We start from the raw sequence: 5,593 nt of genomic DNA, 5'->3' as shown, positions 1-5,593 counted from the left end.
GAACGCCGAACAGAGCATCAGGGGCTACTATCTATGTGGTAATATTTTTATATTTTGAATGCTTACCTCAAAGCCTGTTAGGAGGCTGGCGCAAGCTTCGGTCAGCCCGTTCTTGGCAGACTGGACCTTCTTAACCACCGCACTCATGATAGTGTGGTGTTCTTCATCAATGGAAGCGCTGTGAAGCGCTTCCAGCAGGTTGTCCGGTGCCTTCGGTTGGACAGAGGACACCAGCACGGATGGTTGGCCCCCTTGACGGGGGACTGCCTGCCGGAGTCCGGAACCGTCGAGGGTTCCGGCGCAGTGTCTGGCTGGGGCCCGAACTCGAAGCTCGTAGGAGCCTCGCTCCCTTATAACCCAGGGTCCGGAAAGTCACCGCAAGGCGCCCCCAGGACCGCCTCCCCTTGGCTCGGTGCCTGTTTGGACAACACCTCGGCGTTGTCCGTAGGGAGAGGGGTGGAAGTGGTCGGAAGAGAACCACTGTTCATATCCGACGAGCCCAACGAGCCTCTGGGTGAAGGTACGTCGAGATGAGCTCGGGACAGACTGCATAATCATGTTCGGCATGAGGAAAGGCAGTACAATAAAACATATCATGAAGTACTATGGTGTCCGAACACTTACGACTTCGCCAGGGGATTGTCCCTGGGCAGCCACTCGTCGCCGCTGTCGACGGCCGTCGTGGCACGGTCCGGAAGGAGGGTCCTTCCCTTCTTGGAACCTTCAGCTTCCCCAGATGGGTCGGCCTTCCTTTTCTTGTGTCCCCCGGCTGGGGGGAGAACTTTTCTCCTCCTTTTCGTTTCCATGCGAGGAGTGTGTGTTGGAGTCATCGTCCGATGACTCCGATACGACCGTACACCAGAGACCCTTTCGGGTCCCCGCGGTCTTCTTCTTGGTATTCTGTGCCGGCACCTCGTAAGGTGCCGTAGTCAGCATCTTCGTTAGAAGAGCGTCTGCAGGATCTTCGGGCAGCGGGGCTGGTCTATCGAGCTGCTCCGCCATCTTTAACCAGTCTTGTTAGTGACATGGGAGCTTAGATCCTACACATAACTAAACCTGGGCAAATAAATACCCCGAGAAATATAAATTCTTACCGGACCGGCATGACGCTTTGCGCTGAGTCCGCGGTCTTCGGTAAGAGGGGGAGGGATCTCGGCGCTCTTGAACAGCACCCTCCAGACGTCCTTGTGTGTCATGTCGTAGAGCTCTCGCAGCATCTGGTGCTTGGCCGAGTCAAACTCCCACAAATTGAATGCCCGTCATTGGCACGGAAGGACCCGGCGGACGAGCATAACCTGGACCACGTTGACAAGTTTAATTTTCTTGTTCATCATGTTCTGGATATAGGTCTGGAGTCTAGTTAGCTCTGTCGAAGAACCCTAGGAAAGACCCTTCTCTTTCCAGGAGGTGAGCCGCGTGAGGATTCCGGATCGGAATTTGGGGGCCGCCACACATTTGGTGCCGCGCGGCTCGGGGATGTAGAACCACCCCGATTGCCACCCCTTTATGGTCTCCACATAGGAGCCTTCTAGCCAGGTGACGTTTGGCATCTTGCCCACCATGGCTCCCCCGCACTCTGCCTGCTGGCCAACCACCACCTTCGGTTTGACATTAAAAGTCTTCAGCCATAGGCCGAAATGGGGCTTGATGCGAAGGAAGGCCTCTCACACGACGATAAACGCCGAGATGTTGAGGATGAAGTTGGGGGCCGGATCATGAAAATCCAGCCCATAGAAGAACATGAGCCCGCGGACGAACGGGTGGAGTGGAAATCCCAGTCCGCGGACAAAGTGGGTGAGAAAAACTACCCTCTCATGGGGTTCGGGCATAGGGACGATCTGTCCCGCATTTGGCAGCCGGTGTGCGATATCCGCAGACAAGTATATGGCTTCCTGTAACTTTTTGATGTTCTCCTCCGTGACGGAGGAGACCATCCACTTGCCTCCTGCTCCAGACATGCTTGGAGTTGTTTGAGAAGGAGAACATGAGCTTGGGCGCTTGAGCTCGAGTGTGCGGGAATGGGTAAGAGAGAAGAAGAAGGTGTGGGTGAAAGAAAGTAAATCTTTGTCCCTTTATAAGGGCGGTGGAGGCGATGAGTCTCCCCACTTGCCTGGCAAAACCGTTTATTCCTCAGGCGCCGCAATTAATGGTGTGGCTGGGTTACCCACGCCCGTATTGATGAGAATCCCGTGATAAGGGGAACACAATCTCTGCTTTGACAAGACGTGTCAAGAAAACCGCCTCGCGATATGTGCAGAGCTGGTTGGGAAAAACGGTTCGAATAGTGACCGGGACATGGCATGATGTCATGCTGTCAAAACGTGTCAGCAGATTAGATTTGTGGAAATATTCTCTCTACGGTGGTATGTGGGATTTATTTTGCAGGGCCGGACACTATCCTTGTATTCAAAACTCTTCCATGGTGTATTCGGAGGAGGAACCCGCCTTGCAATGCCGAAGACAATACTACGCACCGGACTCATCATCATTGAAGCCTGGTTTAGGGGCTACTGAGGGAGTCCTGGATTAGGGGGTCTCCAGACAGCCGAACTATATCCTTTCGCCGGACTGTTGGAATTTGAAGATACAAGATTGAAGACTTCGTCTCGTGTCCCGATGGGACTCTATTTGGCGTGGAAGGCAAGTTAGGCAATACGGATATGTATATCTCCTCCTTTGTAACTGACCTTGTGTAACCCTAGCCCCCTCCGGTGTCTATATAAGCCGGAGGGTTTTAGTCCGTAGGACAACATACAATCATACCATAGGCTAGCTTCTAGGATTTAGCCTCTCTGATCTCGTGGTAGATCTACTCTTGTAATACTCATATCATCAAGAACAATCAAGCAGGACGTAGGGTTTTACCTCTATCAAGAGGGCCTGAACCTGGGTAAAACATCGTGTCCCCTACCTCCTGTTACCATCCGCCATAGACGCACAGTTCGGGACCCCCTACCCGAGATCCACCGGTTTTGACACCGATAGTAGGGTACTCCAGACTCACTTGAAGGTGTCCGAGGGCTTTATCGCCGAATTGGCGGTTTGCCTCAGAAGGCTGCTTTGTACGAGGGCCGCAGTGTGCTCCTCCGTACGGAGCGAGCGTTTTGTGTTTCCATTTATTGTTATAACCCCGCGAGGTCCTGGCATTTTGAGCTTGAGGTATGCATAATGCGGTACCGCATTGAATCTGGCGAATGCAATTCGTCCGAGCAGTGCGTGATAGCCACTGCGGAAGGGGACGATATCTAAGATCAACTCCTCACTATGGAAGTTGTCCGGAGATCCGAAGACCACTTCCAGTGTGATTGAGCCCGTGCAACAGGCCTCTACACCTGGTATGACACCTTGAAAGGTGGTTTTTGTGGGTTTGATCCTCGAGGGGTCGATACCCATTTTGCGCACTCTATCCTGATAGAGCAGGTTCAGGCTGCTGCCACCGCCCATAAGGACTCGAGTGAGGTGAAATCCGTCAATGATGGGGTCAATGACCAATGCGACAGAACCTCCATGACAGATACTAGTAGGGTGGTCCCTAGGATCGAAAGTGATTGGACAAGAAGACCATGGGTTGAACTTTGGGGCGACTGGATCCATCGCATAGATGTCCCTTAGTGCACGCTTCCGTTCCCGCTTGGGAATATGGGTTGCGTATATCATGTTCACCGTTTTCACTTGGGGAGGAAATTTCTTCTGTCCTCCTGTGTTCGGCGGCCGGGGCTCCTCCTCGTCATTGCTATGCTGCCCCTTTTCCTTCTTTTCGGCATTCAACTTGCTGGCCTGTTTGAACACCCAACATTCTCTGTTGGTGTGGTTGGCTGGTTTATCGGGGGTGCCGTGAATTTGACACGAGCGATCGAGTATGCGGTCCAAACTGGACGGGCCAGGATTCCTTCTTTTGAACGGCTTTTTCCGCTGACCGGATTTAGAGCCACTGAATCCGGTGTTGACTGTTGTGTCTTCGGCGTTGTCGCCGTTGTTGCGGCGCTTGTGTCTGTTGCGAAGTGGCTTGCCATTGCTATCTTTGGCATCTAAATTGCCAGGATTTCTTGATATGTTGTTGTTGCGAGCCAGCCAACTGTCATCGCCCGCACAAAAGCGGGTCATGAGTGTCGTGAGGGCTCCCACGGACTTCGGCTTCTCTTGGCCGAGGTGTCGGGCGAGCCACTCATCGCGGATGTTATGCTTAAATGCCGCTAAGGCCTTGACATCCGGACAGTCGACAATTTGGTTCTTTTTAGTTAGGAACTGAGTCCAGAATTTCCTGGCTGATTCCCCGGGCTGTTGCGTTATGTGACTCAAGTCATCAGCATCCGGTGGTCGCACATAAGTGCCCTGGAAGTTGTCAAGGAATGCGTCTTCCAAGTTCTCCCAACTGCCAATGGAGTTTGCCGGCAGGCTATTCAGCCAATGTCGAGCCGGCCCTTTGAGTTTTAGTGGGAGGTACTTGATGGCATGTAGATCGTCACCGCGGGCCATGTGGATGTGGAGGAGGAAATCTTCAATCCATACTGCTGGGTCTGTTGTACCATCATATGATTCAAAGTTCACGGGTTTAAACCCTTCTGGGAATTTGTGATCCATTACTTTGTCGTTGAAGCATAGGTGGTGTGCGGCGCCTCTGTGCCGGGCTATGTCACGACGCGGTTCATACGAGTCTTGTCTACTGTATTCGGCCCTGCCAGATTTGCTTTTAGTATATCCGGCGTGACGGTTGTCGTCACGCATTGGAACACGCCCCTGTGATCCGTAGATCGATCTTGTATGTCCTGCTTTGTTTTCCAATACGTCACGCATGTCCTGCATGTTGCCCCAGGCCTTGGTGTTTTTGTTTGACTGGCGACGGGATGCGGGCTAGACTTCGGGCTGATATGCCGCTTTGTCTCGGCCACGAGGTGGCCGGTCAGCCGCATCATACACTGGTAGTGTAGGCTTTAATGCTTCCTCCTCGAGTTGGGGTAGCAACTTGTGCTTTGGGTAACTTTTGGTTGGGCGCTCGAGTTCATATTCCTCGGTTGCCAGAACCTCGGTCCATCTATCCGCTAGCAGATCATGATCAGCTTGAAGCTGCTCCTGCTTTTTCTTCAGGCTTTTTGCTGTGGCTATAAGCCGGTGCTTGAAGCGCTCCTGCTCGACGGGATCCTCAGGCACGATAAATTCTTCGTCACCGAGGCTCACCTCATCTTCAGAGAGGGGCATGTAATTGTCATCCTCTGATTCTCTGTCTGCCGCCTGTTCCTTAGGGCTAGCTTTCCCATCCTCCCGCTCGAAGCCTGGCTGGAGGGGATTGTCTTTGTCTTCGGCACTATCCGCAGCGTTATTGTCTCTTGTGCCGGTATCGCTGCTTTTGCTATGGCGGGGCTTAGAGCGGCGCCGATGACGCTGGTGCTTAGATTGCTTCTCGAGGGGATTATCCTCCATTGTCTTATTGCCATCGCTTTCTTTGGGGGTGTCCACCATGTATATATCATATGATGAGGTGCTTGTCCAGCGCCCTGTGGGCGGTGGTTCCTGTTCTTCTCCTGCATCATCGTCCATACCGTCGATGTCTTCGGAGCCGAAATCAAACATGTCGGTTAAGTCGTCGACAGTGGCT

The sequence above is a fragment of the Triticum dicoccoides genome, chromosome 6A (assembly GCF_002162155.2).
Source record: "Triticum dicoccoides isolate Atlit2015 ecotype Zavitan chromosome 6A, WEW_v2.0, whole genome shotgun sequence".
NCBI lineage: Eukaryota > Viridiplantae > Streptophyta > Magnoliopsida > Poales > Poaceae > Triticum > Triticum dicoccoides.
Note: the sequence above shows the minus strand (reverse complement) of the source record.